Source organism: Adiantum capillus-veneris, chromosome 10 (genome assembly GCF_014529385.1).
Source record: "Adiantum capillus-veneris isolate H3 chromosome 10, ASM1452938v2, whole genome shotgun sequence".
NCBI classification, from domain to species: Eukaryota; Viridiplantae; Streptophyta; class Polypodiopsida; order Polypodiales; family Pteridaceae; genus Adiantum; species Adiantum capillus-veneris.
Window position 1 is genome coordinate 13,357,626 of NC_140940.1, and position 15,163 is coordinate 13,372,788.

Consider the following 15,163-nt stretch of genomic DNA (forward strand, 5'->3'; position numbering starts at 1 on the left):
ATAGTAAGTTTTTGGTCACCCGACTCGTCCAGTTTTGATCGTCTCGAAAAATTGCACCCGTACCCCAAATTTCAAAAAAATGCATTTTCGGACCCGAGGGCTGCTAAATATGGCAGGTACTCGGTCTAGTACGGCTTAGTTAGAGCTCCGTATAGCAATTTACGGCATCAAAATCCGACTCGTATGGGCCGTTTTAGCCTAAAATCAAATTTTCCAAAAACTAAGCGGGGAGGCACCGGAGCCCGGGACTGTGTGGGAACAAGTCCCACGCCACTCCAGATCAGCTTTAGCAGCTAGGGGGCGCCCTCTTGCCTTGTGGGAGTCGTGGGAAAGCTTCCAAGCCAGTAACTAAGTCTCAGAGTCAGTTAAACTAGCCAACCTGACACTTGGTGAGTAGGGAATTGGACTTGCCATGCTTAACTGGAGAAGCTCCCACATGCATTTAGCAGCTCAGGTCGATTTTCAGCCTGTAGGAGCCTATTTAAAGACCTGCACACACACACACTTATGCTCACACACACACACACAGTGCATAAGTGTGTGTGTGTGTGCAGGTCTTTAAATAGGCTCCTACAGGCTGAAAATCGACCTGGGCTGCCAAATGCATGTGGGAGCTTCTCCAGTTAAGCATGGCAAGTCCAATTCCCTACTCACCAAGTGTCAGGTTGGCTAGTTTAACTGACTCTGAGACTTAGTTAGGGAATTGGACTTGCCATGCTTAACTGGAGAAGCTCCCACATGCATTTAGTAGCCCAGGTCGATTTTCAGCCTGTAGGAGCCTATTTAAAGACCTGCACACACACACACTTATGCTCACACACACACACACACAGTGCATACACACACACCTTCACACTGGGAAGGTGTTGCCGGTTCACACACCTTTTGAAGGAGAAGCAAGGAGGGAGGTGCTGCCAAATTCTCACCTAAAGAAGCTCGATTAGATCAGAGAATAGAGAATATTATCAGCTCTTAATCACGGTAACCACGGTTTAATTAATGCCTTCTGTAAATTCTTTTCATCAGCATCTAAATTCCTCGCCTATTATGCTTATTCCTAGTCGTAATTCTCTATAATTACTCTCTAATTTCTCTTTAACCATATTCTATTATGTAATCATCACACCATAGCTGAATTATCAGCCATTCATCATCCTTAATTAATGATTAGTGTATGATTATTAGAATTTTATCTCTCTAGGTAGCATAGTAATTAATCGGTAAGCTGGTAATTGTGTAGATTGATGAGAATCACTCTTTCTATCACGCATTAATATTGTAGCTGATTTAGATTCATTTCTGTTATGCATTAAGATATAATTAAGGTAAGATTAATCTGTCATTAAGTCTCTAAGAGGTGGTTTTTCTCACACCTATGCATGCGGTGATTTTGCACCCTCTAATTGCTAGGAAAGAGATTAATTGTGCTTAATTCATCTCTCTGGTAATTCCATTAGTGAAATCCTATTATTCTTAATCATGTAAGCCGAATAATTATCTTTAGAGTCGGTTCCCATAGGACTATGTGCCATCCTTAATGATTGCTTTATGAAAAATCTAGACCTCTCTTACAGGAGGGATTAATTAATGTCGGTAATCTATCCATTGGATTGTTACGATGCTTGCGAACCTTAGTTCTTTCTCCAAGCTAATCATTTAAAGTAGTGAGAAATCGCCCCGGTTAAGAGAACTCGCTTCGGTGGTGCCCATGACCGCGAGGTGGGAACTAGCAACGTCAATGGGAAGGGAAAAGCTCCCATGGAAGAGCAAATACCGGCCATCTCACGGGCCATTGACGAAGAAATGGAAGAGGTAGATCATAATTTCATTCCAGTTGTTTAATTTAACATTGCACACGTTTAGTTTAGTGGTAAAGGGCACATTTACCATAATTAATATGCAGTCAGGGAACTGTCAGGATGACTTCAGATTCCAATCAGGAAGTCATCAGGTCAGAGTCAACTCAGGAGATAATCAGAAACCTATTAGGAAGTAAGTAGGAAAATACATTATGTGAAAGGATGTAACTTTTCGTAGGGGCTTTTGTATCTTTTGTGATCTTCGATGATGTAAGGAAGTAAGGGGATGACGCTGATGTGTGTGATGATGATGGGAAATGGAAGGCGGCAGTTATATCTATGTGTCTATTGTCTGTTCTAATTCTGATCTATGTCTGATGAATAACTGATGAAATTCTGAGTATAAATATGAGATATATGTATTCCCTTTGATCTTGTCGATGAAGTATCTGAAGGTTTGAAGTGCATACATACTGTGTAGTCCTGTATTGGTGGTTGGTTAAGTGTTAGGCAATTATCAGAGAATATGCAGAATCTGTCTAAGCCTTTCCTAATCAACCCCATTACACTTTGGCGATCCTGCAAAATGTTTCGGATCTGTTCCTTACCTGTGGCGTAGAGGACTGAAGTGTTTCTGATGACAGAGGAGGATGTTACAGACCTGCTATATGAATTTCGACATTGGGAGTCAGAAGAGGAAGAAGGAAATGATTTGCTAATCAGATTTCGCAATTGGGTAACAGAGGAAGAAGAAAGCAGGAGTACGACAGAATTTTTCTGCGGGAGTACTTTCCACAATTGCCTAGGGATGTGCAGAATGTTAGGAAATAAAACGTAGCTAAATAGATAATTGAGTAGATTACTTAATGGAGAGAGACAGATTTATATACACGAGATTATAGAGTAGAGAGAGAGAGAGAGTACACACGATATACGTGGTTCACCCAATGTGGGCTACGTCCATGGGAAAGCAGCCACTCAATGGCTTTAGTACTTCAAAACAAGAAGTAGTTTACAAAGGGATTATACCCTTAATGGAGCTCCCGCCTTGCTTCACTCTCACCACCTCACACTCACCTTGTTGCATCAACTTCACACTATGAAATGTGTGTAGAAATGGCCTCCTTTTATAGGCCAAAAGGGCTGTCCTCTCTTATGAGAGACAGCCATGTGTAGCCGCCCTTGTGCGAATAAGTCCAAATCGGACCCTCCAATCCGCCCATGTGTGGCCGCCCTTGAGAAGACAAGTCCGCTTTTGAATTCGGCCACCGGCCATTGAATTCGGCCACCGACCACCGGCCACCGGCCATTGACTACCGGCCACCGGCCAACCGACCGGTTGTTTTCCGACCACTTTCCGGCCGCCGTCCGGCCATAATATTCCGGCAAAAAAAAGAATATTCCGGCAAAAAAAAAAGTCTCGGGGGCCTCTGCCCCCGAGGCCTTTAAAGTTGCCCCTGATTCTTGTCCGTGAAAATTTTGGTTTCCGGTGAGTGATTTTTCTTCAAGCACGATGGCTTCTCCTCATAATGGGGGCCTTACAAATGTGCGTTTTTACCACAGAAAATTACAAGGGTAAATCAGGCTCCATACTTAACACAGAAGTGTAGTAGAATCAAAGTGGTGATCCTCTTCCGGTGCATTCATCCGGTTGGCATATATGATCTCCCTGTAAGTTGGTCGTTTGTGAACATCCAGCAACTCAGGAGATACTTGGAACTTTGGAGGAAGTACGCTCTCAGGCGATAAGCAACTGGCAAGCCGACTTAATGTATGAGTGAAGAGGAGGATGGTCGCCAGTCTGCACAACATCCTTATTGGACACGTTTTCGTAGCAGGCAAGGAGTAGGTTCATCCGCAGCAATAGAAGAAGAGGAGAAAGGCAGTCAACCGTCAACTCCTGAAAGGCAAAGTAGTACTTCTTCTGGCAATACCGAAGATTTTGAGCAACAGAATGAGGAGATTTCTAATCTGAACCTGCAAAGGTTTGTGGGAGCATTAGCAGTCAATCAGGTTTTTAGACCAAGAAGGCTGCAGTTTCAAACACACACACCACCATTACCATTTGACCCTTTGAGACAAATAAATCAAGGACAAGTACCGGTACCAGTACCAGTGAATCAACTCCAACCACAACCTGTAGTGATGGCTCAACCAGTACCCAACCTGAAAGTGGGGGCGGCTAAGTTCAGCGGGAAATCCAAGGAGGATGCTGACAGTCATGTGGGGCAGTTTGAGACCAGGTGGATGGCAAGTGGATACAATGTGATCCATAATGATGCTACCAAGAAGGAGCATTTTGCTGCCACATTGCAGGGGAAGGCAATGGCTTGGTTTATGCAGTATGGTATTGCAGATTTTCCAACATATGAAGAATTAAGAAACAAATTTTTGGCAAGATTCAGGGAGGAAAAGACCCTTGAGGATATCTTGATCAAAATGAGAAAGATGAAGCAAAGAAAATTGCTAGTGGAAGACTATGCTCAGAAATTTAGAAACCTCAACAACAGATTGTTGGCAGCACAGAGGCCATCATTTGAACAGTTGGGCGATTATTTTTGTAGAGGATTGAATCTGGAGCTGCGCAGTTCAGTAGCAGGAAGAGAAGTTATCAACAATGAAGCAGATTTCAATGAGTTGGTGGAAGCCTTGAGAAGAGAAAGAAATCTTCCAAAAGGGAAGAATCAGATTCAGAGGATGAAGAAGATGATGAAGAAACAGATGACTCCTCAGATGAGGAAGACTCAGAGTCTGAAAAGGATTCTGATGAAGAAGATGATGATTGGTCAGAGAAAAAGAAAAAGAAGAAGAAAAGTAAGAAGAAAAAGAAGAAATCCTCCAGGCAGGAGAAGGACAAAGAGAAAAAGGGTAAAAGCAGGGAGCAGACAATTCCTGGAAAAGAGGACATCAGTCAGATGATTGTCAGTCAATTGAAGAATTTGGGTCTTACAAAACTGGGTATGCCAGAGAGGCCTTATTGTCAAACATGTCAAGTGTTTGGCCATAGTGATGAAAGATGTTGGTACAATCCAAATTATCGGGGACGCATTCCAAAAAGGGTGCAGCAAAGAATGAATCCACCTGCAGTGAATGTCATGATTGCAGGAGGGCCTCAGGGAAGGCCACAGAATTTTAGAAACTGGGGAAATTCAGGTCCTATTCAGAGACTTCAAGCTCAAGAAGGGTGGGGTAATCAAAGGAATCAGGACAGAATGGGAGGAAATTTACCGTGTACCTATTGTGGAACACAAGGGCACAGACAGGGACCTGAATGCACCCTGTGGTGCAAACACAGGAGTGAGAGGGGGATCCCTATAATACAATATTATAATGAAGGCGGCCAGCCTCAACAAAGGCCTCTGCACAGTTAAATGTTGTCATGTTGGAAGAAGAAAAACAGGAATCTGAAGAGTTCCTGATGAATGCCAAAGTGGAGCCTGATAGGGCCCGGATGCCCAATGCGCGCTGCTGTGGAAGAGGGGAATCAAGCAACCTGTTCCAATGTGATTGTACAGAGTGTGTCTCGATTGAAGGAGTTAAAGAGGGGGATAATGTTCTTGGAGCTATGGTGGTAACCAGGTCGTCAGGAAAGGTAAAGGGGGATAAGGTTCAGAAAAAAGAAGAACAACAACCAATCAACTGAAAGGTTCAGGACCAGATTAGAATGGGAGTATTGAAGGAGATAAATAAATTGATCAAGCGACAGGAGGATAAAAGAAGGGAAACTCAGGAAGTCCCTGAGGCAATAGTAAGGTATCCGGCGGACAGAATACAGAAAGGAGTTGGTAAAGGACATGATCAGGCGCTGACTGTACAGAAGAAAGCTGCAGTCAAGATGTCTGAGGAGTTGTTTGATGCATTAATGGAAGCACCTACTCAGATCAGTTTGAGGCAGATTTTGAGTTTGGTACCAAGCTTTGCAGACCAATTCATGCAGAAGTTACAACAACAGTATGGGGGAAAGAATCCGATTGACTTACAGACAGATGAAGATCCGGATCAGGAGATTGAGGTGGCAGAAATGCAACCTGCAGATGTTGATTACAAAGTTCCAGTGATCAGTGTAAAGATGGAGCAGATATTTATGCCAGGAGTGTTGATTGATGGAGTATCAGGAGTGAATGTACTTCCAGAGGAAACATGCAGGAAGATGAACATTACCTGTTGGGATCCGGCACCATTTCAAGTGAAAATGGCAGATCAGAGGAAGATCCAGCCATTAGGGATTGTCAGGAATAAGGAAATTGAGATTGGAGGTCTCAAGTTTAAAGTCAATTTTGTGGTGTTACAATTGGAAAAGTCTTCTCAGTCATATCCTATGATTCTTGGGAGACCTTGGCTTAGAGCAGCCAAAGTCAAGCAACATTGGGGAGCAGATTATGTGATATTGAGACAGCGCAAGAAAAAGGTGAGAATGAAGATGGTGGCCAGCAAAATACTTCCACCTGATTGCAGACCTTTGCATGCAGAAACAATCAATATGGCTCCAGAATTGGAAGAAGATGAGGAAGAGGAATTTTTGAGGGTAAATTCTTCTGTCATTCCAATATTTGAAGTGGATGTACAAAATATTGCAGAGAAAAATGTAGCTAATGATCCCAAGGTGGAGAAATTGAAGAAAAAATTGGGCAAGAGAAAGCTGTTTCCTGAAGGTTCTGAACAGGCAGAGAAAGATTTTGAGGAATATCTTTCAAAAAGTTCAAGGGTAAGGGAAGATGATTTGGAAGACATGGATCTAGGTTCAGAGGGGAATTCTCAGAAGGTCAGGGTCAGTGTTAATTTGGATCAGAATTTTAAAAGAGGGCTGCAGGGTTTACTCAGGGAATACAAGGATGTATTTGCCTGGCACTACAGTGACATGAAAGGAGTGGATCTAGCTTTTTGTGAACACAGGATCAACCTGAAGGCTGATGGAGTCCCAGTGGTACAACAAAGATACAGATTAAACCCAAGTTATGCTAAGCACGTGAAAGAGGAATTGGACAAGCTTTATTTACCCGGTTGACAAGGTGACATGGTTATCTCAAATAGTGGTTGTTCCAAAGAAGAATGGGAAGATCAGGGTTTGTGTGGATTGGAGGAAGCTGAATGCTGCCACATTGACTGATCCTTTTCCACTTCCATATTGTGATACAATGTTGGATGCGATTGCAGGACATGAAATGTATAGCTTTTTGGATGTTTTTAGTGGCTATAATCAGATCAGGATGGCAGTGGAGGACAAAGAAAAAACAACCTTTATTACAGAATGGGGAGTGTTTTCTTACAATGTGATGGGGTTTGGATTGAAAAATTCACCTCCTACTTTTCAGAAGTGGGTTCAGCAAGTGTTTGCTCCTTTCTTGACAACTTTTATGAGGGTGTTCCTAGATGATTTCAGTGTTTTTGGGAGAAAAGATGAGCATTTGGGGCATCTCAGGCTCTGTTTGTAGAAGTGCAGGAAAGGTAGACTTTCTTTGAACCCTGAAAAGTGTGCATTTGCAGTAAGCAGTGGGATTCTTTTGGGACATGTGATATCAAAAGAAGGGATTGCCATTGATTCCAAGAAGGTGGAGGCAATTCTGAAGGCACCAGTACCTAAGAACTTGAAGCAGTTGTCAAGGTTTTTGGGACAAGTAAAGTGGCATAACAGATTTTTGAGGTTTTTGGCATATGTTTGTCAATCACTGACAAAGCTTACCAAGAAGGATGTACCATTCTTATGGTCTACTGATCAGCAAAAGGCCTTTGAATTATTGAAGAAGATGTTGGTGGTGGCACCAATTCTAATTTCTCCAGATTGGAATTTGCCATTCCATATATTTTTGGATGCAAGTCATTGTGCAGTGGGAGCAGTCCTGATGCAAGAGAGTGAGAAGGGATGGTTTAGACCTATCTATTATGCAAGCAGGGTGCTATCCTCTGCTGAAAGGAACTATTCAGTAACTGAAAGAGAAGGTTTAGACATGGTTTATGCATTGAAGAAGTTCAGGCATTACTTGTTGGCCAATAAGGTGGTGTTTCATGTGGATCATCAAGCTTTGATCTATATGGTTAATAAACCACAGTTGTCAGGCAGGTTGGCAAGATGGGTTCTTTTACTTCAGGAATTTGACTATAGTGTGGTGCATACACCGGGGAAAGAGCATGCCATTGCAGATTACTTGAGCAGATTGGAGACAGGAGAATCACCAGATGGAGTGCCTGATGAATTACCTGATGTAGGACTGTTTCAAGTGGTGACAGGGCTGATAGCAGAAGATTGGTATGATGAGATGTTTCAGTTCTTGGTGGAGGGTTTTTTTCCAGAAGAGATGACTTCATATAGAAGGAAGAGGTTGGCATTGAGGAGCAGATCATTTATGGTAATATCAGGAATGTTATACAAGAAAGGAATAGATCAGGTGATCAGAAGGTGTGTTTCAGGGAAAGCTGAACAAAAGGCAGTTCTTTCAGAGGCTCATTGGGGAAATGCTGGAGGACACTTTTCTCATGAAGTAACTGCTAGAAAAGTATTTCAGGCAGGGTTATGGTGGCCAAGTATTCATAAGGATGCTTACAACTATTGCAGGCAGTGTTTGGTCTGTCAGAGGGATGGAAGGCCAAATGATGCAGATAGGATGCCTTTGCAACCAGTGGTACCACTTGAACCTTTTCAAAAGTGGGGGTTGGATTTCATGGGACCTATTATTCCTTCTGCAAGAAATACTCAAAACAGATATATTCTGGTGGCTACTGATTATGCAACAAAATGGGTTGAAGCAGTGGCACTAAGGGATAATACTGCAGGTAGTGTGGCAAGATTCCTCTGTAGGAATATTATGACCAGATTTGGGTGTCCTGTGGAATTGGTTTCAGATCAAGGAGTACATTTCCTCAACAAAGTGATCAAGAAGTTGATTGAGTCACACCTGATAATACACAAGAAGTCTACAGTGTATTATCCATAAGCAAATGGACAGGCAGAGATTACTAATAAGATCCTGATCAGAATTTTGAAGAAGATTGTGGAGGACAATAGGAAGGATTGGGATACAAAGCTTGATTCTGCTTTGTGGGCTTTCAGGACAGCTTTCAAGGTGACAACAGGTCAGACACCTTTCAGGCTAGTATATGGACTAGAAGTAGTAGTACCAATGGAATTTGTAGTTCCTAGTCTGAGAATTGCAGCTGAGCATAGACTGTCTCCAGAAGAGTCTATACCTTTCAGGGAGGAATCCTTGTTGAAATTGGAGGAGGATAGGATTCTGAGTGCTTATTTGGCAGAAGCAGTGCAGAACAGAAGGAAAGCATGGGTGCCTCAACACATTAAGTTCAAATTTTTTTAAAAAGGAGATTGGGTCATGGTATATAACAGTAATTTGGGGCTAAGACTAGGGAAACTCAAGCTGAGATATGTAGGGCCTTATCAGATAGCAGAAGTCAGAGGGCCAGGAACTTTTGTGTTACAGGATGAAGTTGGGAACCAGTTTGGAAAACCACTGAATGGGTATCGGTTGAAATTATTTGAAGGAGAGGTTCCTCAAAAAGAGTGTCAAAATGAGGTGGGAATATATTTTCTCGATTCGGGGGTACGAGATATTATGAATAGAGAAGTGAAGGTGGAGTGTGAGACCACGTTTTCGTGTTTTCAAACTGACAGAGGACTTGACATCTCAAGTAATAGTGCATCAGCGTTAGTGCCCGCCATGCAGAAGAGAAAGAGTGTGTTGATAGGTGAAGAGCAAGCCCAGCGTACGCCGCCATTAGCTAGAGAAGCTGCAGATTTTGAAGCGATGGTGCAAAGGAGGGGGCTGAGATCGGCAAGGCCAAGCCCTGGAACAATGGTGGAGATCGACGATGAGGAAGAGGATGTACAGCAGCCGACACCGCTTCAAATGAAGGCCAGACAAGCAACAGAGAATCATCTCATGGATTTTAAGGTGGAGATCGATTCCTTCCAACCCAGACATGCACGATGGCTGCAGTCTATTCAGCTATTGGAGTATGCACAGTTGCCATGGACACACTGGCGTTTCACGACTCAAATAGGCATGATGATGGCGCAACTTATAGATTGTAATGGATTGGTGGGACACGGAGTTTACTTGTCAGCAGCATTAGTGGCGACAGTATTTGGATTGCCTGAAGGAATTGATAATGCGGTGGACAAAGCATCTGAGGAGGACATGGATGCAGAATTCGGGAAGAGTGAAGGTACTCACAATTATTTTTCTTTGAAAAATGTGTCTGATGCAGAGAGATTGCAGCAAATAAAATGGTTTTTGGAAAGGGTCATGTTATTGGTGAAGTTGGATTACATATCAAGAGAGAATTATGAAATTCTCAGCATGGCAGAGAAGGGTAAGAGATTTGGATGGGCAACAATGTTGTATGAAAGAATACATTCAGAGGTATTTTTCAAAGAAAAGAAAAGAGTGCAGAGAAGTACAAAAGTGGGACCTTTGATTGCTGCAATTTTCATGCATGTAAAGAGTAATGGTGTATTGAGGGCGATGACACCATCAGGGTCAAGACAGGTGGCTGACAGACAGGAAGGACACAGTCAGGAAGTATTTGGGCAGCATGAACTATTGGATTCTGAGCAGATGATTGACAGGGAAATGAAGACAAAGAAGTATCATGAGTCCAGGACAGGCATATATAAGAGTATGTGGTTAGCAAAGTATTCACATGGTGAATGTATGGAAACTATGGGGTTGAATACAGATGTAGAGATTCCAAAATTCTGGGTTGAAGAGGAAGATGGACAGATAAAGCTTGTGGGGGCTCAGACAACTCCGGTGAAGCGTTCCATCAAGTTGAAGAAAAGAAGGTTAGATGTCGTGCAGACCAAGGAGACTGAGAGTGGAAAGAAGCAAGAGGATATCAAACAGTCTCTTGTTAAACAATTTTTTCAAGATGTTACATACTCAAAAGCCTTAGAGTCTGTAGAGATATTAAAGGAGTTTGTGGAGCAGCAGAACATGAACAGTGTACTTTTGGAGAGGACAAATGGAAAACTTGTGGAGGAGAAAGAAGAATTGGCAAGGCAGTTGAGTAAAAAGACAATGGCAGTGGAGGAAATTGAAGAGTTGCAGGAGAAGCTCAAGGCAGCATCAGAGCAAAATCAAAAAATGGAAGAAAAGTTAAAGATGTTTCAGGGTCATTTGCACAGAAGAGAGAGCAATGCAAAAATGTACAAAGTGTGGCAGAATGAGTGGAAAGCAGTATTGACTATGGAGTTGAGGAATTTAGCAAATACTAATGTAGCTTTAGAAGCAGACAACAGGGTTCTGCTGAATAGAGTGGCAGCCTGTAAAGATGTGGAAAAGCAAATTAGAGAATGCACAGATGATGAGTTGTCAATTGATGGATGGTACTTCTCACCTGAGGAGGTTGAAGACATGAAGGCTCAACTGAGGAAGCAGGGAGAACAAATTTGGAAAAATCTTGGAGTCAGGCTAGAAGAAGTGATGTCTAAACCATATGAAATATTTGCCGAAGAAGAAAACAAGGAGGAGTATGAGTTACTGAAATTTCAGTATGAGGAGTTACCTGAAAAATATAACTCTCTCCTTGAGCAACAATCACAGGACAGCAAACAGATTGAAAAAGAGGGTGTTCAGGAAGATGATGTACTAAAGACTCCAATGTTGGATACTTTAGTGGATACAATTGCACAGCATGTGGAAAAAGATAATCAGGAATTGGAAAAGTTTTCTGAAGAGATTGCAGATTAGGGGCAAAACAGTGTGGTTGTAGAAAAGGAGAAGACTGTACCTGAAACAAATCTGATGCAGCAGGCGCAGGTTAATGAAGAAGAAAGCTTGCAACAGCTGATAGTAGATGATCAGGGAGATACAGAATTGCAAAATGTGGAGGACAAAGTTGAAGAAATGCTTACTCAAGAAGATGGTGTGCTGGAGGTTGAACAAAAGGAGTGATCAAGGGAATTGTGGGTTCAGGTCACCAAAAAGTTTCTTTTTGGTACCACCGGGTGTGCCAAGTGGTAAAGGGGACCTTTACCATAATTAATATGCAGTCAGGGAACTGTGAGGATGACTTCAGATTCCAATCAGGAAGTCATCAGGTCAGAGTCAACTCAGGAGATAATCAGAAACCTATTAGGAAGTAAGTAGGAAAATACATTATGTGAAAGGATGTAACTTTTCGTAGGGGCTTTTGTATCTTTTGTGATCTTCGATGATGTAAGGAAGTAAGGGGATGACGCTGATGTGTGTGATGATGATGGGAAATGGAAGGCGGCAGTTATATCTATGTGTCTATTGTCTGTTCTAATTCTGATCTATGTCTGATGAATAACTGATGAAATTCTGAGTATAAATATGAGATATATGTATTCCCTTTGATCTTGTCGATGAAGTATCTGAAGGTTTGAAGTGCATACATACTGTGTAGTCCTGTATTGGTGGTTGGTTAAGTGTTAGGCAATTATCAGAGAATATGCAGAATCTGTGTAAGCCTTACCCCATTACATTTAGGAATGAAAATATCCCCAAACATGTTGGAGAAATCCGATGGAAAACTCGGCATTGAATTCATTGTACATTAAATTCTAAAGTAGAAAGGAAATGATTGATGGTATGCTGGTTGCAATTAGGAAAGAATGTGTGCTAGGGAAAATTTAGCTCGACATGTTCATTTTATTTCCAATGTTGAATCAGTCATGACCCCCCTACTGATCACAAGGGGCATAGTTCCTCGTTAAGGGCTCTTCAATCCACGACTTGCTTTCTATGTGGTGGGAACCCACGTCTTGCTTTCTATGCGGTGGGAGTGTCCATGACGTGCTTTCTATGCGGTGGACATACCTAGTTGTATGGGCAGCTAGGCGACAACGGGAGGAGTGAACTCTTGCTGGAGGGGGGATGTTGTACCTCCAGAACATTGGAACTTTTATGAATAAGTTTGAGTAAAATTTTTACTAAAATTCTGTCTTGGTGTTTGCAATACTGGTTGAAGGGCTGTCTTAACGAACAATGTGACTCGGAATTTAACAAGGAATATCTATGTTGAACAACCTTTGTGGTAGTAATTAGGTCACACAAGGAAGTATGAGTGTGGGGGTGGAAAGTGGGGGCTTGGCTCAGGTTGCCAATACCTACGAGATGGGTGGTCGCGATTGGTCGGGAACTCTCTGTCCCCATAGTGCTTACTTCGATATTAGTAATGCTCATTGCCCCTAGAGCGGTGAAATCTCGAGAGTACGTGTCTCTGAAACATGGGGAAAAAGGCACTTGGGTGTCTCTCCTCTTGGAAGGTGAGTCTTAGGATCTCTAGATAGTTTAAGTATGCTTCCCCTGCGAGGTGGAGCTAGATCTCCTTGCTAGTAGGCTCGAACTCGACTCACCTTGTGATGAGAGATTGTCCGCTGGTCGAACCCTGAACCATTTTGTTTGCTTCTGCAATAGATCTAGTGGCCACCAGGTTCACCATCAAATCCGCTAGTTGATACGGCGGGGTGGGGACCTCACAACTTCGGCTCTCCCGAATCAGACCTTACAAGAGGAATCAACCTCTTGACCAAGTCGTCGATAAGCTTTTCTTGATCAATAGGTGCCGTTGGCTTGGCAATGGACTTACTTATCTGTGAAACACTGTGCTGAGAGGATGTGTCATCTTCCTGACTCTTTAAGTCCTTTTCTTTGTATGCCTCACAGTTATCCACTAGATAAAAAGCTTCTTTGATCAACTCGTTTAGCGTCATCCTCCTTATCATATGCAGATCCTTCTGAAGGCCCGCATCTCTCATTCCCCGGATAAAGATCAGCATCAGTCATGCTTGCGTAGGTAATTTCTCTCTCGGACAGAGCTTAACATACCTCTTGAGCCGTAATGATGCTTTGCGTACTGATTCATCCTCTTTCTGTTTGAATCTATGGATTTGCGAGAGCGTGTTGTGAGCAATGCCTTTTGGCGAGAATTCTTCAATAAACTCCTCAAACAACTCATTTAGGGTCTCAAAATCCCATTTTTCCACCGAGTCGAACCATGTAGTTGCATCATCTTCTAGAGTCAATCCAGATCCCGCAAACTGTGTCACAAAATCTGAAACTTCCTTTGCTCTAATCACTCTTCTAAAAGCCGTTAAGTGATCTCTCGGATCTTTATCTCCGGAGTATTTTATGTTTACCCATTTCTAGACTTGGGATGGTCTAACTCATCGATTGTCTACAAGTCTAACCAGAGACTCTCCCAATCCTTCTCTCGTTATCGCTCTTGAAGGGAATCCTGGTGGCTCTCTTCTTGGAATTCCTATAGGAATTCTCGTGTTTGGTGGAGGCATTTGTGGTCCTTCATTGACCAAATATCCACCTCTTTCTAGTACAGTCTATGGATTTTTGCTTTCTACAACTCTGTATTCTCGTCCATACTTGTCGACAACTATAGATCTCCATTGACAGTCGACTCCGTATGTGTAGACATATAAGAGCTTGTAATCCGTTATCTCTTCTAGGTATGGATCTGAGCACCTATAAAGATTGACCTCATTGTCGTCAACGTATCTATATAGTCCTTCACTCTCATGATCAATCATCCAAACTCTCTCAACAAGATGGATCTTTATCAGTTGCAAGTTTGGAAGATCCATTGTGGGAGGATATTCCTCTATCGTAGGGATCTCCAAGCTTGTGTAAGCTGTGTTTGAATCTAGGGTAGACATGATTTCTGGGCTTAAGAGATTTTTCTTGGTTCAAGTAGACTTAGTCCACTTTGTTCAAGTGCTTTGCTTAGGGAAAAGTCGAAACTATGTCCAAAACCACAACCGTTTCGTCATAATTCTCGCAAATTGTCGCTTTCAGACACCCCTAACTTGCGGATGTATTTTGAGGCCTCAAACGACGTTTTTTTTCAAAGTTGAACCAAATGGTTGCCTTTGGCATGCATTTAGTTCAAGTTTTTCTCCAAGAGCTATAGAGCCGCTCTCAGGCTACGTTTTGATATAAAAACTTTTCCGATCCGATACCGTTTGTGAAAGTTATGGCCAAAACAGTGAAATGCAGTTTAGAGTGGTCAAAATGAGTCCAAATTCAATTTTAAAAGAAGATTTGGGATCTCTGTGACACTCTGAACACTCTTGTATGTTCAAAAGTACAGTTGGACCCTAAAACTAGCGTAGAGACATCCTACGTGTAGGATGTCTATATGCTTAGAATTTAACAAAATTTGGTCCAGAGACCCCCCTTAAGTCCAACAACACAATGGTATGCTCAGAAATTCATTTGGAACTAAAAATGTCCTTGAGACATCCTACGCGCAGGATGTCTTTTTGCTTAGAATGACTTGAAATTTTCACCCCAGCTTCTCCTTGATGTGCTGATCACAGTGGTATGCTCATAGGTTGGTTTGGAGTCCTAAATCAAGCTGGAGACATCCTACGC

At 42.4% G+C, this 15,163-nt stretch overlaps 1 pseudogene; it reads left to right on the top strand.

Moving 5' to 3' along the window:
• The first annotated feature begins 5,178 nt into the window (after nt 1–5,178).
• On the top strand, nt 5,179–11,704 carry LOC147448458 (uncharacterized; annotated as a pseudogene).
• Nucleotides 11,705–15,163: the final 3,459 nt, after the last annotated feature.